At 41.4% G+C, this 26,149-nt stretch overlaps 1 long non-coding RNA gene across 1 annotated transcript; it reads left to right on the top strand.

The window, feature by feature from the left end:
* Nucleotides 1–397: 397 nt before the first annotated feature.
* Nucleotides 398–1,195, top strand: LOC134467498 (uncharacterized). The gene is made up of 3 exons (XR_010038578.1): nucleotides 398–476; nucleotides 718–946; nucleotides 1,149–1,195. It is a non-coding gene; the product is annotated as an uncharacterized LOC134467498 (long non-coding RNA).
* Nucleotides 1,196–26,149: the final 24,954 nt, after the last annotated feature.

The raw sequence follows: 26,149 nt of genomic DNA, 5'->3' as shown, positions 1-26,149 counted from the left end.
TTGCAGAAGTTTGTAAAAAGGTCCAAAATAAAAGGTTTAAATGAGGTTTAAATGAGGAATGGACATGGTTCAGCTGTGTTGATTTCTCTGAATACTACAGTCACTGACTTGTATGTATAGCCTATGTCTCAATGTCATATGAACAAGAAAGGGGATTCATCATAGTCCCAAGCTGATGACATTGATGCAGTGTGATGTGTCTTATTTATGTATTCCTTTTTGTATTTATTTTCTCTTTTAGGAAAGTGCCAGCAGTGGTTTCAGCCTTGCAGTGACCGAATTATCTTCACTTCCTCAGTCAACTCCTGAGAAAAGCCAACACGGTGCACTGGAGGAACCATCAAGATCTAGAGGGCCATTTGACTCTGCATTGAATGTGCTTATGACAAGCCCCCCCCCAGACTACAACAACACCAAAAAGGCGTTCGTTATCTGGGAAGTACTATGCCTTGGCTCCCACGTGGTCGCAACCATTGGTAAGAACAACAATCAAACACCTTTTATTTTGAAAACTGCCATTACATGACAATATTTCGCCCTTCACTATTATTCTGACAAAATACACACTGTTTTATTGTGCACCAGGTCCATCTCTAATAGTGAATGCATGAAAACCTGTCATAAATAGCTGCTCACACACTGAAATCAAACCCTGTCCTCATTTTTGGATGAACACATATTGAAAATTTCACTGAGCATTTCCTTTCAATGTTTCAGCTTTGTATCCGTCGATGGACTTCCCTGCTGTACCACATCACTGGGGTGCATCGATGGGAAGAAGGGAGCAGTGAGCACACCTGTCTCCACCCCCCCTTGTCTGATGAGGAGCAAGAGAGAAAGAAGTGGATTTCACCTGATTCACCTGCTTTCTCCGCCCTGAAGGACATAGTCACCAACCGAAATCTCCTTCATGACCTGCGGCAGATGACGTTGTTCAAGCATACTGGTACATCCCTGTTACATACCTATGTCACCCCCACCCACATTTAGAAATGTCTGCCACCAACGTATAAGGGTAGATAACTTTCTTGTAATATTGGTATTTGCTGGTTCACTCTGACACTCTGAAAACATTGCATCTGAATTTCAATCATGTATTTATTTTATTGTTGACTGTGCATGTGGTGTTCTGTCATTTGTCTATACAGGAGCTCTGGAGGCCTACCACTCAGTGATGCTGAAATATGTCCCAAAAAAGACTGCACTTCAATTATGACTCCATGCGGGCTCGGACACAATTAGCAATCATGGATCATAACGAAAATGTTGGGAGGCAACAGGCCACAACTAAAGCAGGTAATATGTCCATACATTTGTTTATACCTGTGTACACTGTGTGTGAAGGTATTCAATCACTCTAGGTGAACAACTGAAATGGTTATATCTAAAATAGGGGAGGGGGGTGGTCTCACAAAGTGTATGCTTGAAGTAGTATGGGAAGCATTCACCTTCATTTGATTGACCGCTTTGCTTTATTGCTGCCATGTCTTACTGGAAGCTTGTGTGTTGTCTTTGAAATGGAATCGTAACGGTCAATAACAGTATGCAGCATTTGCCCAAGGGCCCACATGTAATGCTGGTGGGTGCCCTGCAACCTATGGGGGCCCTGTGTGTAATTGTTCTGCCACTGACAATCTACTGGTAAATAAACAAAGTTTCATCTTTATTTCCCCAGGTGAACTCCGTTGGTCCTTCCCATATTCCAGGCAGTCAGGGGATTGAGTGTCAAAGCCCATCTACCAGAAGACGACACAGACCTTCAGAAGGACCCTAATTGAGCGTGCCTTGGAGATGAGGGATGATGCTAGTATAGCATACACAGAGCAGTACAAGAAGCCACGTTGCAAAAGACTGCTTCAGAATATTGCTCCAGTCGCCAGACCAGACAAAAACTTTTTAGTGGCTAGACGGACCAGTCGCTTTGGAGGATTGAGAGCTAAGCCCTATTAGACCCACTGACTTTTTCTTTGAATCCAACACCCAAGGGTCTTCGGGGTCACCATTTCACACTTCTCCAAAATCATCTATAACTCAGAGTTTTGGCCTTGACGCTACAAACCTTGCAACTTCTAGTTTTCAAATATATACTGAGAATTATCGCATGGGACGTGACGGGGGGGGGAGCCATTAGAGGTGTTCAACTAGCAGAGAAACAGGGTGACTTTCAATTACTTTTTTACTCGCTGTAAGAAAACTTTCTAAATGCTCTTTTTACTTATTTACACTGTTTTCTTGCACTGACTGAAGACCTCTACCACTTTTTTGTACAGTTTTGTTTACACTCAATCTAAATGAAAATTGTTTGGATTATATTCACTTTACTGTCATATTAGTTTGTTAGGCTTTTCAGAATACAACCATATGTGCCACTTTAACATATATGTTTACAGTTAGTTGAAATACTTGGAAAAAGGTCAAGGTGTTGCAAACTACCTCAAAGCCCCTGAGAGGCCTTGGACAAAAAACAAAACAGGACTCAGCATTTTTCATTACTGTCTGACTGTAGCTTATGCTGTGTTGTCGAATGAATGTCTTATTATGAATGACATTTTGTACAAATAAAGCCCAAACACAACTGATCTTGGTTCTTTCCATTTATTGAAAATGTACAATAGATTGTAATGATACTATAAAATTTACAATAGATAGTAATGACATCTATTCAGTATGATATATGCATTAGGTATATGCTTGTCAAAAGAAGCTGATAGTCTCTGGCAGTGCCTCTGAACACAATTGAGGCAATAATGAATTGTAAAACGTGTTTGCAATGCTTGCCAACTGCTGTCGGGGCTTGGACATTTCCTGTTGTATCACAGTGCAGGTAGGCTATCGGATGTAGCCTATGAACGTTTTTGAAGGTAATATAATAGTGTAAGGTATGCTATTCGAATATACTGAGGAGCTCTGCATCCGTGAATCCAACATAGTCTCCGCTGGGAGATGGATACTTGCTTCTGATAACCCATAGCAAAGCAAAATTGAAAAAGAGATCTCGTTTATGTCACATATATGTCTCCTAGACATAAATGAGCATTTATTAAGACCAAAGTGCTTTTCTCATTATTCTCAAATGTCTCTCCTGAGAAATAAGTCTCATCATGAGCATTGCGTGAGCATTGCATGAGCATTCTACCAGTTCTGAACACTTTCTCATATTGGTCTCTTTTCCAGATCTCAGCTAAGACAAAAATGAGACATGTTTACTGCTCTCAAATATGTCTCAATCATATATCCTCACTAGCAAGATCTCTCAGTTATGTCTCTTAAAGCTATTTGACGTCTCAAATTAGTTTAACTGAAAAAAAAACATCAGCAAATATAAAAATGAGAATAGCACAAGCTCTCAAATATGTCTCAATATGATACATATTTTAGCATATAGCCTAGAATCACTTTGAGTTTTTAGCCAACAACAACTTTAACTTAACATGTGATGTGCACAAACCTCATCTTTTGGAAAATGAAAATGTAGGCTATGTACTTTGAATAAAAGTCACCTCGCCTCCAATGAGCATGCGCGGCGGACTGCATGGAAACACTACTCAAATTTGAAATAAATTTAAAATATATGCATATGCTTAACTAAAATGTAAATTGATTCTAAAAAGGGTAAATTACATAGTTATTTAGGAAATCGGTGCACTGCTTGTGTGTACATTTTTACTTTACTTAATATGAGTGACGTACTTCCGGAAAAGCTACTAACGCGGGATTCTGAGGGCTTGAAGAAGAAGAAGGACAGGAAGATTCCTTCATTCTTCCTGAGAAGAAGAGCCATCAAAAGAACAACACTTTTCAGGAAGTTTTTCACTTGTCACGCGTACGCGACGAGAGGTAAGAACCCTGCCATATTTCAGTTAGTCAGTTACATTACGTGACAAATGTAAACGTATTTTGGTTTCGAAATTAACGGTGGTGGTGGCTAAGATATGAATGGCAGTTGGAAGGTGACTAACGGCAATGGCGTGTGTTAAAGCAACGGGCGGCGTCTGTTCACCAAGTAATGAAATGTCCTTCCAGGCGAACCATATTCATTTGACTACACTTTGGCTAATAGATGAAATGTTTGGGTATATGTCAACAGTCAGTCCTGGCTTAATTTAAACCGCAAATACAAATGTGACCAATGTGGAGGCGGCCATGCTAATTCTTAGCTAAACAGGTTCCCTCAGGCAGTTCAGTTCCCTCACGGGAAAAAGTTCCGTTTCTTCCCCCGAATTGCTTTTGCTTCAACAGTGCACTTGTGGTGGCCATACGGTGAACCCAATACAATGACCCGGGTTATACATTATGCATGGTGGTTATGAATTCACATGGTCAGGCTATTTGCCACCTGCTGCATTGGGGGGGTCCGCCATTTTACGTATGCTACATGGAGTATGGGGGCGGGTTTCGAAAATGTAATAGTTTTGGCGATTTTACTAAATGAAAGTTTCAACTAAATGAAACTACACGACACAATTTGAAACCATGCTTTTCGGATTTGGGTGAACAGACGATTATTTTTCGAAAGCCGTACTCCATGTGGCGTTTCTAAAATGGCGAATAATATCTGGGTGAAGCTAATGGTGGATGCTACCTAGGCAAGCTTGCAGCCCCTATCAACGTCGCGGGTGTAGCTGCTCTGAAACATTCGTAGTTATTTTTATTCATCAAATTCTAGGTATTTATTGTGACTGGGAAAATTGTACTCGGCATACATGAAAAGGGGGATCTTCTCCATGGTTAATCATCAATATTCTCTCTCTGTGTCTGTCTCTTTCAGGGAGTTTTGCATTCGTCCGGTGGGAGGACGGGTACACCGGAAAAACCGACAACGTCCGCAATATTTTGTCATGTGATGAAGCACCTGTGCAGCTCAGCAATCTGAAGTTAGGTGATAAGGTCTTGGCTAAGTGGACTGATGGCAAATTCTATAAAGCAGTTGTAGAGTACATGTCATGTGAGCACTTGGCACCCCACCACAGAGGCGATGATGAAGCCCAACCAGTCTATGCAGAGCTAACTCCGAGACAGCCTGGTCAGTTTTCATTTTTTAATAATTATAATTCAATGTATGGTTTTGTTTCACCATACAACACCTCTGCTACATACGAGGGCTACCCATATGGCCATACTCTCAATAGCCCTCCATCCAACAGAGGCGTCCACGTCCAGGGTCCATCACTCAGCAGCACTCCAACAACCTGAGGCGTCCAGGGTCCTCACTCAGTAGCACTCCAACAACCGGAGGCGTCCAGGGTCAATCACTCAGCAGCACTCCAACAACCGGAGGCGTCCAGGGTCCATCACTCAGTAGCACTCCGTCCAACGGAGGCGTCCACGTCCAGGGTCCATCACTCAGCAGCACTCCAACAACCGGAGGCGTCCAGGGTCCATCACTCAGCAGCACTCCAACAACCGGAGGCGTCCAGGGTCCATCATTCAGCAGCACTCCAACAACCGGAGACGTCCACGTCCAGGGTCCATCACTCAGCAGCACTTCAACAACCGGAGGCGTCCAGGGTCCATCACGCCACTCGCCCGGAAGCGAAGGCCTTACACCGGGAAGTTGCTGGTCACCTTGTTCTGACTGTAAGGAGGAGGTGGAGGAACTGCTCCGCGAGAGAAAAAAGATTCACGATGTTGTCTCAAGAATAGGTAAGTATTTTCTCATTGTGTTGCTATTTTTATGATCTTTGTTTGTTTATGAAAACCTACGGGATATCCTGTTTTAATGTGTTACATCCATTTTAAAGAGCAGCTACGTCTTTTCTATTTTGTCTCCAATGTGTCAGATCCAGACCAACTTAAACAGCTCCAGGCCCTCTGTGAGCTGCTGGCTAAGAATGTGGACGGCGCACCCACCACCGTGGGACAGCAGGAGCTCTTCCCAGGATGTGGGGTCCAGATTTCATCCTACCAGCTGGCTGCCATCACTCACGCGGCCAAGCCGAACTGCATGCGCCTCTTCCATGGCCTCTTTGACCATTTCTTCTCAGTCGCTGACTGTCGTAATGCTGTCCCATTTGTCCGTCCTGGAGGCTCTCAGGGGAAGAAAGTCCTTGACCGGACCAAGGTGGACGCAATACGAAGTAAGTTTAATTTAATTTACACTGACTTGGGAAGCCATTCATGACATCCCTGTGCAATTAGAATTTTAATAACACAAGTAAGTTTCCTTTAGCATTCATTAAGGATAAGAAATTGCATGTCTCCTCCTCTCCCCCCCCCCCCCCCCCCCCCCCCCCCCCCCCCCCCCCCCCCCAAAGTTCTAGACAATAACATGAGTCCTTGTTGGAACTTCTGAGGTGATATGAAAAGTTAATTTACAAAACAGTGCATCTCCATTTTTTAGATTGTTGGACATTTGACAATTGACATTTTGTATTTGCCATTCCATTGCATTGCAAAATGAGTTTTATATAGGTTGAAAAAGTATGTTCTCCAAACCTTTGAATGGCAATAATTCACATAGGTGATAAGACCTCTGAATAGTCATTTTCAACAGTAAAATGCAGAAGTCAAAAATGGTGGATGCACCATTTTGCAAATAAACTCTTGAAATGTTCAAGATGCACTGTGTAAGATTGTGGGCAGAGAGGGTATTGCAACTAAGCTGCTTATTGAAATGGCTGGCTATGGCCAGACTTGATCTTTTCAAGAATATTAATAAATAATAAACCAATATTTACTTGTATGACCAAAGGGCGGTAAGCTTTGAAGCTAAAAAATCCTGTTTCTTGAAATTAAAAATGGCAGACCATGGAGAAGATTATTAGAATTTAATAATCGTGGTAAGTATTTGTTAAAAAGGTATTTGTGAATGGACAGTATGAATTCTGGAAATTGACTACTGATAATATGAGTAAATAAAGAGTAAATGGGGAAATCACTTGTATATGATTGTGAATTGTGTATTTTTAACAATGTGCTCTCTTTTTGAAACCAGGGTAGCGGGCATATGCCTATCAAATGTATGAATTAATGGTGTGGCTGTCCTTTAAACGTGAAATGAACAATGGTGGTGTGTTTCTACCAAATACTAATTACGGTACAAATAATGTTCTTGTCTTCCAGCTTATGTCCCGAGATGTGCCACGCTGCCTGGTTGGGAACCAGTGGAGGAGTCAAAATTGAAAAAGGCGTTTGTTAACAAATGTAGGGCCAGAGCAGGTGCTCCTACTATGCAGTAGCCTGGCCACAAACTCCTAAATGTTTCTTACAAAGTCTTTGGGTGCGAGCAAACAGCAAAATTCATGTTAAGCAACAAAAAGAAAGCCGCACTCCCGGATGAAGTTTTTGCAGTTTTAATACTGGGTTAGCATGGCAGACAGAATTTTCTGCCTAACAGGGTTAAGTACAATGCTGGTTCCCGCCCACCACCAACATGTAATATGGTAGTGTGGTAGTTTTTTAAGTACATTTAAAAGTATCACTGGTAACACTTTGCTTTCTATTAATATTACACGTTGCTTTCTATTAATATTGCACTGTTAAAAAGTACATTGTTGGCTTAGGTCACTTCTCTGAGGTAGTGTTTGAAGCTCCTGTGCAGCTGAGCAATCTGAAATCGGGAGATCCTGTTTTGGCTAAATGGACGGATGGCAAATTCTATAAAGCCATGGTAGAGTACATGTCACTTGAGCGTCTATGGGGCTAAAAGTGCCCGCACCAACTTTGATGTCGTATAACTCCTGAATGACTAAAGCTATGACTACGAAACTTTGTGACTTTTCCTAAAATAAAGTTGGCTACAACATGATACCAAAAGATTAGGTTTATCATTTGTGTTGTTGCCATGGCAACGGTTTTCTGACAGGTACGCCTGACCAAAAATCACTGATCTAAGCCTTATCATCATCACTTTTCACATTTTTTTACATTTTCATGAGCATCAGACACCCTTGTGAACATCTGAAGTGGTCTGATGCACATAATAACCAAAATTGATGTGCATTACCCAAGTTAAATGGAAAATACATTAAGGTGACATTTTGGGCAATTAAATCAGGAAATGACGTCATAATGACGTCATAATATCCAATAATGACACCAAACTGATGTCATTCATAGATCCTTGGCTGAAGATCATCCCCTCCAAGTTTGGTGGTCATACGCCATTCGGTTCCTAAGTTATGAGGAGGGGGGTCAAAAGAATTTAGCAGGAAGAGGACTGATCCCAAAAACATAGAAGATATATATGATGGAGAAGTCTACAAACACCTTGTAGATGGGGGTGGTCCTCTTAGTGATCCTAATGCAATCTCACTTATGTGGAATACAGATGGGGTGCCTATTTTCAAATCTTCCAAATTTTCAGTGTGGCCCTTTTATTGTATCATTAATGAATTGAACTTTCTGGAACGCACAAAAAGACAGAACATGATATTTGCTGAACTTTGGTACGTGAATTCAAAACCATCCATGGTTACATTTTTAAAGTGATACTGTCCCATTTTTGGAAATGGGATCATATTACACCTCCCCTTGAGTTAAATAATTGAGTTTTACCTTTCTCCCATACTTCCTGCCATTCTCTGTGTATGGCAGTGCAAAGTTTACCTCCATGCTAGCAGTTAACATTGAGTCCTATTAGACCAGTTAGCCGCCAATTGGTCTAATAGGACTCAATGTTAACTGCTAGCATGGAGGTAAAATTTGCACTTCCATACTCAGAGAACGGTTGAAAGTACAAGAGAAAGGTAAAACTCAATTATTCAACTCAAGGGGAGGTGTAATATGAGCCTATTTCCAAAAATGGGACAGTAACACTTTAAGACCACTAAGTGACACATTGGCTACGTTTACATGATGTTTTTAAGTCCGATTTAATAAATGCGATTTAAATAGATCGGATTAAGAGTTATTTTGCGATGTGTATACATGGCACTTTCACTTAAATGCGATTAAACGTCTGGGGAAAATAAAGCATTGCGATTGGAGTGAGGACGCACGTGCTGAGCGAGCCAAATAAGGCACGGGGGCGTGGTCCAATGCCACCGAGATGCAGGTCATGTTCCCCACGAAAATCGTTGCCTCAGGCGGACTGAAATCACAACATTCCCCCCTTTCTCCCTGGATCATTTACAATGCTACATTAGCTACCCTGTTAGCATAGAAAAACGAGTGGTCAAATGGTAATGTGGAGTAACTTTGTTGTGCTTCATCACTTCGTGGGGCACTTTTACATCAATATATGGAAGCCACAACATTTATAGTCGCTTAGGGACTTTATATTAAGCAAAACTTTCATGTGAAAATCTACAGGAAGTGCCGCCATGTTTTTCTCACTGGCAAAGAGCACGGTCTCTTGGCGCCATCATGTGGTAAACGAGCATGCGTGGAACGACTGGATTTATTGAAATTCCGAATAAAAGGTTACATGACAGAGGAACGTGTTTAATCGGATTTAAAAGAGGAATAAACCACCCACTTTAATCGGACTTAAGTTTAAATCGGAATAAACTTAAATCCTGTTCGGTAAGTGTTTACATGAGTGGAATTAAGTTTTAATCAGATTTAAAGTGAGTTAAATCGGACTTAAGTGTCTCATGTAAACGCATAGATTGAGTCAACTTGCAGACAATGGCATTCTTGTGCAACCTGCAAGATTGTCTTCCGAACCCTTTGTTTGTAAGGTGCTCACCATTGCTGGAACATGCGACTTACCTGCTAAGGCATTAGTCCTCAATTCAGTGCAGTACAATGGGAAATGTGGATGCCATAAATGTGAGCAGCCAGGGCAGACTGTGAGAATGGGGGTAAGGGGTCATGTCCATGCATTTCCATACCAACATGGGGATCCAAAAGGGCAACTACGTACAAATGAAAAGTTTGCTCTTGATATGAAAATTGCAAGTGAGACTAAAACAACGGTTAAAGGTGTGAAGGGTCCCTGTTGGCTTAATAAACTTAAATGTTATGACCTTATCAAAGGCACTGCCATTAATTACTACATGCACTCAAAGTGGAAACATGAATGAGTCCATAATGGACCGAGAGTCCTGACACTATCGGCTAGGTACACCAGAAGATGTACATTCGCAGTTTCGTAGTCCTTCTTGGAGTTATGCGCCTTTTGATGGTTCTGTGGTTTTCTAAAGAGTTTTCTCGTGAGCCCTTCAGCATGGCAAGAAATGCTAAAGAAATTGACAGGCGCTTTCAAGATATATCTCCTCCATCCTCAACTAGATATCCTCGATCGGTGGCATCGCTTAGAATGTTTTTTAAAGCATCAGAATATCGAGATATTTTGATCTTCTATGGACCTGTTGTCTTCCGTGGAATTCTTGCAACAATGTACTACAATCACTTCCTTCTACTAAGTGAAGCCATTTTTGTTTTGTTAATGGAATCCATATCAGTTCAACAGGTTGATCATGCAGAGAAACTATTATGGAACTTTTGTTCTCAAATGGCTAATCTCTATGGTGACCGATACGAAACTGCGAATGTACATCTTCTGGTGCACCTAGCCGATAGTGTCAGGACTCTCGGTCCATTATGGACTCATTCATGTTTCCACTTTGAGGACAAGAATGGCTATTTGTTAAGGCTTATACATGGTACTCAAAATATACCAATGCAGATGGCCCATGCAGTCAAAATTGTATAATCTATTCCTGTTATTTCACAAACCACAAAACCAGGGAATGCCGTAGCTGAATTTTACACACGGATGACTAAAGCCAATTGTTTCAGTCAGGACAACAATGATTTAAAAAAGTGCTGGGTTCCTTTGGTCAACCAATGTACCAGACTCTGCACTGCTTTTGTTGCTATTTAATAGCTATGCATGTAATATGGTAGTGTGGTACTTTCACAAGGAATCAACTTCTACTTTGCCTTTTGACACTTCTGTTGATAACAATGCTATTGTACTTTTTGAAAGGGTAAGATAATTATACTTAACCAAAATGTTATAAGTGTGATTTTACAAAGTACATTTAAAAGTATCACTGGTAACACATCATATTTTTTTAACGCGCAATATTAATAGAAAGCATTGTTGGCTTAGGTCACTTCTCTGAGGTAGTGTTTGATATTCTGTATAACTCAGGATGAAGCTCCTGTGCAGCTGAGCAATCTGAAATCAGGAGATCCTGTTTTGGCTAAATGTACGGATGGCAAATTCTATAAAGCCATGGTAGAGTACATGTCACTTGAGCACTTGGCACCTCCAGGCCACAGAGGTGATGATGAAACCTAACCAGTCTACGCAGACCTAACTCTGAGACAGCCACCTGTGTTACCAGTGATACTTTTAAAATGTACTTTGTGAAATCACACTATGATGACAATTTGGTTAGGTATAATGCCCTTTCAAAAAGTACAATGCTGGTTCCCCCCTCCCCCCTTTAAAAAGTGCTGGGTTCCTTCGGTCAACCAATGTACCAGACTCTGCACTGGTTGTGTCGCTATTTAATAGCTACGTCTGTAATATGGTAGTGTGGTACTTTCACAAGGAATCAGCTTCTACTTTTGACACTTTTGTTGATAACAATGCTATTGTACTTTTTGAAAGGGTAAGATAATTGTACTTAACCAAAATGTTATAAGTGTGGTTTTACAAAGTACATTTAAAAGCATCACTGGTACACATCGTACTTTTTAACAGCGCAATATTAATAGAAAGCATTGTTGGCTTAGGTCACTTCTCTGAGGAAGTGTTTGATATTCTGTGTAACTCAGGATGAAGCTCCTGTGCATGTCACTTGAGCGTCTATGTCCAAGGTCCATCACTCTGTAGCACTCCATCCACCAGAGGCGTCCATGTCCAAGGTCCATCACTCAGTAGCACTCCAGTCTAAACAGACCTAACTCAGAGACAGCCACCTGTGTTACCAGTGATACTTTTATAATGATATATGTATAATGTATGATGATAATGTATAATGATAAGTCAAGTATAATGTTAAAGGACCACTTCAGTCAATTTCAACATGCTGTTGTATTGCTCACGCTACCCTTGACTTTTCAGTACCCGGTGAAGCCACATTTTTCGGCTCAGCCCTTTCTGAAATATGAGCTATTCTAATGGGGGCAGCGTTTGTTTGCTTTTCTTTTTTTTTTAAATAACAGAGGCCTACTCCAAATATTTTCCCAAAAGCTTACCACTGTTTGCTAGTTGTCTGCTGATGTTGCATAACCCTTTGGATGTTTTTGGGAATAAATAGATTTTTTTTTGTAAGCAAACCGCTGCACCTATTACAATAACCAGGATCTTGGAAAAGGCCGAAGAAGGGGGGAAAAACCTCAGGTACGACAAGTCCAGGGTAATGTGAGCGTTACAACTGCATGTTGAAATTTAAGTTATCCTTTAAAGTGATACTGTCCCATTTTTAGAAATTAGCTCATTTTACACCTCTCCTTGCGTTAAATGATTGGATTTAGCATTGTTAACATTGAGTCCTATTGGACCAGTTGGACGCCAGCTGGACTGATTGGACTCAATGTTAACTGTTAGCATGGAGATAAACTTTGTACTGCCGTACTCAGAGAACGGTTGAAAGTACAGGAGAAGGGTAAAACCCAATCATTTAACTGAAGGAGTGGTGTAATATGAGCTTATTTACAAAAATGGGACAGTATCACCTAAAGTATATGAAGGCTTTCGTTGCAAAACGACATGTCCACCATTTTGGACTTTTGCATTTTATTATTGTAAATGACTGGCATGAATTCACACATAGATGATAGGACTTCCGAACATTCAAATAGTTCAAGATCATACTTTTTAAACCAATATAAAATGCATTTTGCAATGCAATGCAAAGGAATGCCCAATACAAAATGTCAAATTCCCAACATTCTACAAAATGGAGATACACCGTTTTGCAAATAAACCCTTCATATATACACATGTGTAGGGAAGCTTTTTTGTTCGGTCGGCTTTGATTGTGCTTATGGCCACCAAAAATGTTTATGTTTTATATTTGATGAAAATAAAAAAAAACTAATTTCTTGAAAATGGCTCAGATATCGCTCATTTACAGATACAGTAAGACAATAAAAGAGAAACACTTAAGACATGAAAGAGAGAATAGTGAGCTCTCTTTGAGGGCTCATACTTCTCAGACTTGTCTCATAAAAGTCTCAGATTTATCTTAATTAATTCTCTCTTCATTCTCCTGGAAAATAGCCAAGACACATTTGAGATCAGGGAGATACAATTGAGCTCTCCCCTGTTTCTCCTTGTTCTCAAATATTGCTCTAGTGGTTGTCTCAATTTAACCTCATATTTGTCTTAGTTATAGCCTACCCTTTCTCTTCTCATCTTAAACCTTGCTCCTAAGGGACCCTTAGGAGCAATGATTCAGAAGCAATTGATCACAGAATGATATGAAAATGAGAAGCTGAAATATGTCTCGGGAGACGAGATTGAACAGTAAATGAGCAACACATTTTAGCTATGGGAAGGCTCACGATGCAGCTGGGAATCACCTTTCTGTGGCCTGGTCCCAGTCGTAACCCTCCAAGTGCCCAGTCGAGAACAATTCGATATGCTACTAGCCGAAATTGCCTATGGAAAAAATGATCACAGTGATTAGTATGCAGTAATGCATGAGTGAGAACAATACTCTGAATAGTAACAGTCTAACGGTGACAATTCAAATCTGCATCACACGTTCGTTATCATGCTACTTACTCAACAGACAGCTGTCCATTTGATACCGCTGGCAGGGGCTGTGTCCTCCAGTTCAGTTTGGGAACACGAAAAAAACGTTTCTATGACTCCACGGTTCATCAAGGCACGGACATCCTCTAGAGTTGTAAGACAGCATGCCTGGTTAGAATCACCCAGCCGTTCACCTCCTGGACGCAAATCCCATTCGATACAGCACAGACATTCATCTTCGGTTTTCATCATAGAACGTGTCCACAAGAGCACCACCAGATACCATCTGTTCGTGAGCGCGCTACTGGTTGTAGCTTGGTCCGCTGTTCCATAGCCTGTCTCTGCCTTCTTCTTTCCAACAGCTCCTCATCTGATTACTCAGGCTCAAAACGATACGGACGGCCATCATACACAAAGTCATCTTCGAATTCAAAGTCAGAATCTTCTGCCATCTTCTGTAAAAGAGGAAGTTTTCACAGCCTTGCTTGCTAACTGCTTAATTGCAAACACAGACCGCAACATGCAATGCAATGGCAGCCAGCTTACGGCTGTCAGAATAAATGGTGTCGCCAGCCGATGACGTCACGGTGCCGCCTTCATTGCCGTTTTCAGAAATAAATGAGTACAAGTAGGCGGGGGTGTGACGGACGCGGGAAGTGTTTGATTCGACTATGGCACATCTGCACAACGTTTAAAAAGTGGGGAAAAGTCATTTATGGGCTTGGAAATGTTGCCCCTACGGCTACCGTTGAGTGGATACCGTCTGACACAAAATCTTCCAAACTGCATCAAATGGGAAAAAAGTGGTATGGGTGTGTAGAGTGATGTGTTTTATTCCAGAAATAAGGCCCCACATGCAAAAAAAAACGTTTTTTCCCTTTAAGGGCCAAAACATACCAAGGCGGAACGGAACAGTCGCGGGACGAACGCGGTCTTTCTGCTTAGTTTCGGCCGGCGTGTTTTTCTCTGCCTTTCACACTGACACCGCCGGTTGGTGTGTAAGGACAGATATGTTTCAATGTATTTTCACCGACGCCGGTAAAAAACGCGGCAGCTCCGCAACGCTTTACCGCCCTGGTGTGTAAGACCCCTTAACAGTGCTCTGCCAACGCTTTTACATCTCAGTCTGTAGGATACTCTTAGGGAGATTATAGTTTACAGACGTGACTCTACTATCACTCACTGCGTTACAGCGTACAGACTTTAAAGCCACTGCTGTCACTCCCCTCGTCCAAGTCAGCAGCGGCGCCCTCGGCGAGACGAATCCTGAATGAGTTGTTGGTAGCAGCGAATCCCCTACGGATCGGATCAACGCTTAAGATTCGTTTTTGCCATGAGCGTGCGAGTCGCAAGGCAACTTGGCAGCGGAAGCGACTGTCCCTGCTCAACAAGACTTCTGCTCCCAAATATTTGACTTTTAGTCTTCTTAAATACAAACACACACATTATTTATTGCAAAATCAGGAACATGCCGTTTCACTGCTACCAAAGGCTCTTCGAGTTGTGGTTGCATGTTTAGTGAGGAGACCCAGGTGGGTCGGATCGCAGCATGAGTTTAGGAACTGTGACGATTCATAAAGTGAGTTTTGTTGATCAAACTGTCTTACTCTTTGATTTATCAACGTAAAAAATACATTATTTTTTATTTCTTTTAAATAAGTGATCCGTCTAACCGCGCGAATAGACCAGGAGCGATTCATTGGCTGTCGCAGCTTGTCGCCGAACCGCGTCACAGAAAGTTGTAAGGATTTCAACTTCAAACTGTCACACTCGGCGCGCAAATTCGCTCTAGTCCCCAGAATCGCTTTTGTCGCGCAACTCAATACAAAGTCAATTACTTCCGTCGCTCGCCTCGCTCAGATCGCCGCTGGTGTATTTCTGCGGTAATCCTGATACCCTCCTTGGAATGATCCAATCAATCCGGACGCCTCAAAGATTCGAGTTAAGCACCTCTAGCGCCGACACAGCGCTCCTGTGTGCAAGGCATGATCTGTTGCTCCTTGAAAATAGAACTCAAGTCTATTTTCCTGCGCGGACGTCCGTGTTCAATGAGCGGCTTCTGTAAGTACACCATTATTATTCTGCACTATCCTATCTGCACATGCGCACCATGCAAGGCTGCACAATCCGGGCAATCTCGTGAAGCATTGTCGCCCTTCGTTTCGCTACCTGTAAGGACCCTGAAAGTTTATGATTTATGTATCTTTATTGTGAACTGAAGCCTATTTGTCAAGGCGCTGGCAAAACGCACATCTGATCAATAGGCCTCGGCCATCTTTGACAGACGGCCACGTCAGTGTCTCGTTATTATGCTAACTTAAGCTGGGCTTACACTGTGCGACTTTTGCCCCGATTTGGCACTCGCGCAACTTTTTGGGAGTCGGGCCGATTTCTTGCTCAATCGCAGGTCAATCGTGAGTCTCGCATCGTGTAGTGTACATGGGATAACGACAAGCGATTTCGCCTCACGATCGTGCAATCGCAGGGTCGCAAGAAAATCTAAACGGTTTGAAATTCTGGTCGTGGCTCGTGCGTAAATCGCAGTTAAAGCAGTGCTACGACCCGATTTGACACTTCACATGCACAAATTAATAGGGCCGTGCGATTCGCTGTTGAGCGCGACCTCATCTCCACCTCAGGTGCGCATGTTCCCTCCTCTGCAGACCGGGGAAACATGCCTGTCGCGTTGTACGGTGGAAGCATTTCGCTCGCATCCGACTGTCGGCTCGTGTCGTGTAGTGTGAGGAAGTGAGTCGTGAGCTGTTAACTTTTAAACAGTGAAATTCCATCGTGCAGTGTGAGCAGAAGCTTAAGACCCACGAGTGAAAATATTGCAGTGTATGCCCGGCTTTAGAAAATGACTATTTTAGGTCTACACCGGTGGCAAGCACCATTATAATACAGCTCCAGGCCTTTTTATTAGAATAGCATGAAAAAGTTGATTTATTTCCATAATTTCATCAATAATGTTAAACTGTCATGGATTGTAGATTCATGGCCCAGTTTCTTAACTATTCCAGTCATTAATTTTTTTCTTTTTATATACGTTGGCCTTCCAGCTCAAAAAACCCATGAATTGGGGAATTCGCAGCATTAGAATATTGTAATAAAATCACATTTTTCTTCATCAAAATTCGGGTCACATTAAATCAGTTGAAATTTGGTACTTTCTACATAACATGCAATGTTCAATACTTGTTTAGGACTCTCTCTGTCTTAATAACGGCCATGATGCGTTTAACATTGAAGTCAATGGCAAAAACAGTGCATGGGAGTTATGGAACTGGAAGCCCAGATATCCTTGATGCTTTGCTGTCAGCTGTTCTTGTTTGTTGACCTGGTGCCCCACACTTCACTCTTCAATATACCCTGTAGATTTCCATGCCACGTTTTGGCGCTAACTCACCAGTTTAATTCTAAATCACCAGAAATGAAACCCCATTGAAAATGAATGGGGTTTAATTTCTGTTGAGTTAGAATTAAACTGGTGAGTTAACACCAACACGTGGTATGGAAATCTTCGGGTATATTGAAGAGGGAAGTGTGGGGCACCAGGTCAACAAACAAGAACAGCTGACAGCAAAGCATCAATGATATCTGAGCTTCCATAACTTCCATGCACTGTTTTTGCCATTGACTTCAATGTTAAACGCATCATGGCCGTTATGAAGACAGAGAATGCCCTAACCAAGTATTGAACATTGCATGTTATGTAGAAAGTACCAAATTTTAACTGATTTAATGTGACCCGAATTTTGATGAAGAAAAATGTGATTTTATTACAATATTCTAATGCTGCGAATTCCCCAATTCATGGGTTTTTTGAGCTGGAAGGCCAACGTATATAAAGGGGAGTACGGAAATGTTATTCACTGTGGAACAGGTCATAGGACAGTGTGAATGTCTGTCAGCTGTCCTTAATTACCCCCAGCAATTACTGCTGACCAACAGCTGCCGTTAATTGGCCACAAATTATCCATCATGGTGTGCCCCCACTGACCATGTGCAAGGGAGTACGAAAATTGTATACATCGCACCCACTGACCAATGACCATGTGCAAGGGAGTTAATTTTCCATCACTCATGTCCTCAGGCAACGCCCTCGTACTACACCGTGGCCAATGCATTTCCCCCCTAGAGATTGTTCTTCTCTGTCGAATTTCTGTGGTAAGACTAAGTGCTGTAGGATCAATGGGAAATTTTCTGAATATTGACGCATCGGACCAATGGTGCGTCGGAAAAACGAGCAGTCCCCAAAATGCTATGTTGCCTTGGCTACCTGAATAAAACAAACCTTACGGACTGGCAATGCTCCCGGACACATTCAGCGAACGCAAATACGTATCTTGGTGTGTATGTACCATAACTGTGCGATTTACTCACGAGGGACTTCCAGGATTCCAAACAATTTTGATTTCCTCGCGACCCTACGATTGCACGATCGTGAGTTGAAATCGCTTGCCATTACCCCATGTACACTACGCTCTGCGAGACTCACGACTGACCTCCGATTGAGCAAAAAATCCGGCAAGTCGTGCAAGTGGCAAAATCGGGCAAAAAGTCGTACAGTCTAAGCCCGGCTTAACTTGTAAACATGATTAAGAAAAAAAAATTGTCATTAGGACTGTCACGATAAAAAATTTTCGTTGACGATAAATTGGCCTAGAAATTATTGCGATAAACGATTATATTGTCTTCTCTGTCATTTTAAAAAATATATAATGACAATGGAATAGAAATACGAATACACCCTTTCTAATTTTGAAAGTGTCGCAGCAGGGGGTGATAGATAGAGGAGTAGATAGAGAGATAGCAGGGGTCCCCAAACTTTTTTCTCTGGGGGCCACATTATCGTTCCTGACTGTGATCAAGGGCCGGGATCAATCATGTGGGCTGTATACTAGGCCACTGCTTGTTATAGCCATAATTTCTAGCACGGCAATCACCATTACACGCTGAAGAAGGGCTCTGCCCAAAACGTTGGTAGACGAATAGACAGAGAAAAATCTGAAGAGTGCTTTGCTTCCTTCATTCATAATTTCTAACACAAAATAGTTAATCATTACAAGTGATTTGCAAAAGAAGTGAGTGAGTACTTCACATGTTTTTCAATTTGAAATATAACAGGTTTTACTTTTAATTTCCAATAACCATATAAAAATGGTTAGAAAAATATGGTGATTGACCGTTTAGGAGTGATACAATAGAAATGGCAGGCCTGTTTATATTACAGTGAGATGAGAAACTATCAAGACAAGAAACTTCTGGTGATTCACACTAAGTTAGTGAAAATTAAACTGTAGGAAGGCCTGTTGATAAACAAAATAAAATATTTATAAAATGTATTTGATCTTTTTTTCTGTGAAGATTGCTTCTTTGGGCCAGTTCAAATGGTGATACGCAGAGAGGTGGAGGGCCGGTCAAAGGGGCCTGGCGGGCCGCATCCGGCCCCCGGGCCTTATTTTGGGGACCCCTGCACAAGGTAGACAGACTGAAAATGAAAAGTACACCAACGTTTAAGCATCATTGCGCTGAGTGAAATGTGTCTATCGATATTCAGTCTAAAAGAGAGCGACGAGGAAAACAAAGAAGAATGCAATAACTTTTTGTGGCAAAAAAGTGATCATGCTTGTAAAAACTTATTGTACGATATATTGACTTATTGAATATTGTGACAGCCCTAGTTGTCATTGAAAAACATTAAGTTAGAAACATACAATCACATTCTAATCACTGGCAGAGCAAAAGCAATCATCAAGCCCATGAAAGACACCCCCCTCGCAACTGTACATTTTAAGGGACTGCTCAAAAAAAGAAGCCCAATGTTACGGAATATAAACAGAATTGGCAACCCTGACTAGCACTGCAACATGAGCTATAGCACAGAACACCTGACAGGTAGAGTAACTGTCTCTGGCTGTCTCCCTGGCAACATGAGAGCCTGGTGTTGCTGGCTGCAGTTACTGGTAGTCTCCAGGGCGACCTGGCAGGATGCTGTTGCTAATCGTCTCCCTGGCAACCTCATGCTGTTGATCTCCCTGGTGTTTCTGGCAAGACTTGTGATGCTGGTTGGCGTTATCGCCTGTCCTCCTGGTGATTCTGGCAGGCTGGTGTTTGTTATCTCCTGAGTAACCTGTCTGGCCGGTGGTTATGGTTCGTCTCCCTGGTGACTTGAAAGAATGATGGGGTCGTGGGATGTCTCCCTGGCAACCTCATGCTGTTCGTCTCCTAGGTGTTTCTGGCAAGACTTGTGATGCTGGTTGGCGTTATTGGCTGTCTCCTGGTGATTTTGGCAGGCTGGTGTTTATCTCCCAAGTAACCTGTCTGGCATGTGGTTATGGTTCGTCTCCCTGGTGACTTGAAAGAATGATGGGGTCGTGGGATGTCTCCCTGGTGACTTGAAAGAATGATTGGTTCATGGGATGCCTGTTGATCTGCCATGCTCGTCCTGGAGATAAAGTCTGCCGACTGCTGCTGCTGGCTACCACCACTGGGTTACATGTCAGGCCATATTAGCATACTTATTTAGCTACACTGCAGTGGGGCAGAGAGGGAGAAAGGAGACTTTTCAGGCCAGGGAGACATGGAAAAGGGAACGCACTAGACTGCAGCAGACCATCGTTTTTTTTTTTCAGTCTGTCTCTTTCTCTCTCTCTCTGTCTCACACACACACACACGCGCACACACACACACACACACACACACACATACATACAGTAATGTACCCATCAGTGCAACAGCCTTCTAAACAAAAAACAAAAAAATTCTCTTTTTCATCACGAGGGAGAGAGAAAGTGTGTGTGTGTGTGAGAGAGAGAGAGAGAGGGAGAGAAATTGTGAGGAAGTGAAATCTTAAGAAAAGTTATTGGGCTTGAAATAAATCTTGTATTTCTCAGCTGTTAATGTCATGTTAAACTGACAGCAGATGCAGACACGTCACAAAGTGCTACTTACGCAGGCGCGCCAACACACACACAGAGACACACACTTCCCCTGTTCCAACACACATGCACGCACGCACACAGACACACGTGTATATCGCCCACACACCCTTGCCTGCCTGCCTCCTACTTCTGTCTCTTGAGAGTCCATAAACATCTGGCCACTGACTGCTGTTCTGGTGATGAAGTTGGCTTTAACATTATGATCTCTTAGCTTCTGTTGCACTCTCGATACTTTAACAGATCTACTACAATCCTTAAGTATAGCTTTAGAACACTGTATTTAAATGTAAAATAATATATGGTGTTGCCATGTTTGAAAAGTTTACAGTTTAGTAACTTTGCAAAATGTTAAAGATGTTAAAGAACCTGAAAATCTTTCAGTTGTGTGTTTATTTCAATTATTCAGAATCCTGCACTTTCGAGCGCTTTGAAACTGAGCTTCTTCTTGCTTTGGAATACATTCATAGAATGTGGCAGTTTCATCTTGATTTTGTTTATTCCTCTGTTCACAGTCATTGTCAGGAGACATAAAGAATCTCTGCACAGGTCCGAATCATGCAAAGACTTTGATTCCAAGATTTTGTTTAACCATAAAATGAGAGCTTTGAAGTACACCTTCTTGCATGAATATACAAATGTTCAATGCCGTTAACGAGACTGGATTTGTGTTTTTTGTATGTGTGATTTTGAGTTTTGAATAAAATAAAGGTGTGTGCATGTGCATGTGCACGTGCACACACACACACACACATCCCCTTTTCAGTTTTATCTCCACACCTGCCAGGGTTGGGGTAATGTTTTAAACATGATGAGTTTCCATGAATGTTTGCTTCGCCCTCAGCAGAACAGGGGTTTAAAAAGGAAATCCCAAATCATAATACATTTTGTATGAGAAAGAAAGTACAATAACAGTCAAAAAGTAACTCAACCAACTGTTTCCTTGATCTGCAAAGGTCTGGGAAAGACCAATCTCAAGAGACAGACTGGCCAAACTATCTTTTACAATATTGACTAACATAATAGAGTACACCAGACAAAGAAACTCCTTGAGGTATGTGTGTGTCCAGGGTTGTATTGAAAATCGAACGTTGGCAGAGCAGTGCCCGCAATTTGTCGGAACTGGTGTGTGGAGGCCCCAACACAAAACGTGCCTTGGCTTTATTAACAAAACCATGACCATGTTTTTTTTCTTCTTTAATTTTGGCAAGAATGCTAGCAGCAAACCTTTTTCTTGCCAAAATTAAAGAAGAAGAAAAAAAACATGGCAAACAGTCAGTGTTAAAACTAATCCATGCTCTGCTACTTTGAAACATGAGTGTTTGACATTGGATGAAGTTGTTATGGCTTAGCATAGCACGGGGCTATTTAGGGGGCAATTTGTAGCCATTAAAACATAACAAATCACTTCATACTCTTCACATTGAAAATCAATCTGTCTAAAAGACCGATGCTGATGAGTCGAGGCACATCCCACAGCATCCAGGAGATCAATAATGTAACACAATTGATTAGTCATCCACAATTCAAATCCTTGAATAGGCTGCACAGTGCCCTATTTTATAGTGTTACAGTTTTTCTCGATTGCTTCCACACAAGTTCTGGTACTTCACACACAATTCTCGCAACACCTCACCCATTTCCCAACTCCCCTAACCAATGTCACTGAACACTAAACACAATTCAGTCTTTACACTCATATTTCAGTTTTAAAACACACTCTTTACAAACAACTACACACAATTATCTGGATTACACACAATTTTCATGAAGGAAATCACTGGTTGTCGCTTTGAACACACTGTCATTCAAAATACTAAATTCAACTGCCATACTATGTTCACTTCCTCATCACATGGGCAGAGTCTTCATACCGGTTTACAATCTGAAATCATCACCCCATAAGGACACACATTGCATGTGATATTGATGAAAAATGAGTGGATGCAGTGATAAAAGACATTTGTTTAGTTTTTGAACTCCAAAATATGTTATACAGGAGATCACTTTCATGTGGTTACCCAATATTTTACAATAAATTAGTGCAATTTTTTAAATGTCAGAAAAATATGTAAAATATACACACATTCGTGTACTCCAAGTCTAAAATCAATATTTCAGCATTTTACTACAGAAAAATACCCTCTTTAGTAAGTAGAACACTGAAGAAAATGAGTTTCTACTGTGTGTGAAGTTGAGTATAGAGTTTTACCTTGTGCATATTAGTGTTCAATGGTTCACGTAAGAGTATATTACAGTTTTTCTCGATTGCCTCCACACAAGTTCTGGTACTTCACACACAATTCTCGGAACATCTCACCCATTTCCCAACTCCCCTAACCAATGTCACTGAACACTACGCACAATTCCTTCTTTACACTCACATTTCACTTTTAAAACACACTCTTTTCAAACCACTACACACAATTCTCTGGATTACACACAATTTTCATGAAGAAATTCCCTGGTTGTCGCATTGAACACACTGCCATTCAAAATACTAAAATCAACTGCCATCCTATGTTCACTTCCTCATCAGATGGGCAAACTCTCTTCATCAATCAATCTGAAATCATCACCCCATAAGGACACACATTGCATGTGATATTGATGAAAACATGAGTGGATGCAGTGAGAAAACACATTTGTTTAGTTTTTGAACTCCAAAATCTGTTATACAAGAGATCACTTTCATGTGGTTACCCAATATTTTACAACAAATTAGTACATTTTTTTAAAATGTCAGAAAAATATGTAAAATATATTTTTTGCCACACATCTGTGTACTCCGAGTCTAAAAACAATATTTCACAATTTTACTACAGAAAAATACCCTCTTTAGTAAGAAGAACAGTGAAGAAAATAAGTCTCTACTGTGTGTCAAGTTGAGTATAGAGTTTTACCTTGTGCATATTAGTGTTCAATGGTTCACATAAGAGTGTATTGAAATGACTGCTTGTGTGTGTCATTTGAGAACAAAATGAGTTTTTTAGAAGAGAGTACATTGTTTTGAGACAAGACGTGCATTTTTCAGAGGAAGTGAAGAGTTCTGCCCGTTGCGTGTGAGGTTTGGAGATTTGTGTGTAGAGTATTGAGAATTCGAGAACTGATTCCGAAAATTGTGTGTAAGCAATCGAGAAAAACTGTAAAATGACTGCTTGTGTGTGTCATTTGAGAATAAAATGACCTTTTTAGAAGAGAGTACATTGTTTAGAGACAAGACGTGCATTTTTCAGAGGTAGTGAAGAGTTTTGCCCGTTGTGTGTGAGGTTTGGAGATTTGTGTGTAGAGTTTTGAGAATTCGAGAACTGATTCCGAAAATTATGTGTAAGCAATCGAGAAAAACTGTAATGCAATACCACTTCTCTATTGTCCACATTCACAGCTCCCTCATGTCCAGTAAATAATGCATGCTCTTGTATTGTCGGATGAAGACAGAGTGAGCAGGATATAGGCCTTGCAAAGTATTTTCAACACAGCAAACTATGGATGCAAATGTTGGGTTATAAAAAATATGAGAAAATGAGCATATTGCTTAGTTTTTACACTGACTGTCTGCATTTATCAGCCTATTATCATTATTATCATTAGTTTAAATTTTTGCAAGAATGCCAGCAAACCAAACCATGCTTGACTTTGTTAATAAACCAAACCATGTTTAGTGTTAGAGATCCAGATATGTGCTGTGGCTCGTTTGAAAGGCATCTCATCTCTGTAGATGTCCACCAGTTTGCTTGCTTGCCAAAACAGTTCATAGTCTGTGGCGGTGCACAGTGTCATGGGCTGTATGGCTTTAAAATGTTCTGCTGTTGATCGTAAACCAGTGAATCACTGGGTCAGCTGAAAGATGACAATATCGAGACAGGCGTTGAAGACATGCACTCAAAAGCAGGGTTGCCAGATGAGGCTGATGATTTCCAGCCCAAAAAATGCTCAAAACCCGCCTAGAAGCACAAAATCCCGCCCAATTCCATTGATTTCTATGGCAAAAATTTGGGCGGGTTTTTCTGCTAAATGCCATTTTTACCCGCGCACGGCCATCCTAAGCAGCCCAATTGGGCGGGAAACAGCCCAATCTGGCAACACTGCTCAAAAGTAAGACCCGGCATCTGCTAGGCATTCGTCTTGACTCAGTTCATCGAAGTGCGCTTTCACCTTTCTCACCCGAGTGTTCTTTGCCTTGCTAACCGCACACTTCTTCGAGGCCCTGTGCTGCCTGTTTGGACTCTTCGAAGTGCTTGCGGTAAGTAGACAGGTCTGCGATGGCGCTGTCCAATAGCTGGACTGCTGTGGACAGGTCAATTTCGTGAGACTGCAAAAGTTTAGACATCACATTTGTTAGCCCCAAGATTTTGCTTTGGAGGACAACCAGACCAGTCTTCTCGAGGCCGCCACACCACATTCTTTTATGTATCTGGCCTTAGCTGGCTAGAGTTTGACTTTTCATGAAGTTTTTTTAATGATCATCTATGTCTGTTTTTTATCAGGGTTACCATAATCACACAAAAAAAGTGCTGGTGTCTAATTTTCTAATTTAGAAAAAAAAAGATTTATATAAAGATTTATATTATTTAAAAATTTCCCCCTTTCCTTTCCTTTTTTCTTATTACTAGAGATAGTGCAAGCCCTCTTAGTCTGTGAGGTAATTAATGCTGTAGTCAGCCATGTGATTAAATCCAGCCTGTTCCTACAGGATCCACCCTGATGCACTCAGTGTACCTGTCTGGCAGCTGTCTGCCTCACACACACACACACACGCACGTGCGGGCGCCACACACACACACACACACACACACACACAGGTGCGTACGGGCACGCAAGAGTAAGTAAGTAAGCTCTTTCACTCACACACACACACACACACACACACACACACACACACACACACTTTCAGTGTGTCTGTCTGTGTATCTGACCATGTCTACAAGCTGCATAAATCATAAGCATCATCCCTCAATCTGCTACTCCATAGACCACATATAATCACAGCTATCGATCAGCTCAACACTGATGCTTTCCAGGTTTGCTGAATAAGATATGAATTTAACTGGATAGCCTGGGTGATTCAAAAGTGAAATTCTGTCCATCTTCAGAAATTAGATTCTGTCCATCTTCAGAAATTAGTATGAAGGGGAAGCTGATGTATAGACATCGCCTCTCAAATTGCTTCTAATCTCCAGCATCTGATCTCTCTCTCAAGCCGAAATGTAACGGAGAGCGGGGCACGAATTAAGCTATTTTGGTCCGATATCTTAAGCTGCATTGCAGTTACATTATTTATTTTTTCTAAACATGCAACATACACATCTCGATGATAACCACTGGAAGTTTGATAGGTCTATATAAAAAAAAACGTACCATTCTTTTTCAATTAAATCAGAGGTGGAGGATGTCAAACATTACAACTCACTGCGCTGATGGTGTACCTGCTAATGGGTCAAAGACGTGCAAAATGGCACTGTCATTCAGTGTAAAGGATGCCTTCTGCTGACTGTAACTGTAAAAAAGACTCTTTTTATTTATTTATTGTTACAGGGAATTCATGAAAGCCTTGGCTGTCATCCATTCATTTGAAACAATTTAAAAATCATGATTTTTTGCAGTT

This window comes from Engraulis encrasicolus, chromosome 17, assembly GCF_034702125.1.
Source record: "Engraulis encrasicolus isolate BLACKSEA-1 chromosome 17, IST_EnEncr_1.0, whole genome shotgun sequence".
NCBI lineage: Eukaryota > Metazoa > Chordata > Actinopteri > Clupeiformes > Engraulidae > Engraulis > Engraulis encrasicolus.
This window is presented reverse-complemented; position numbering and strand designations above follow the sequence as displayed.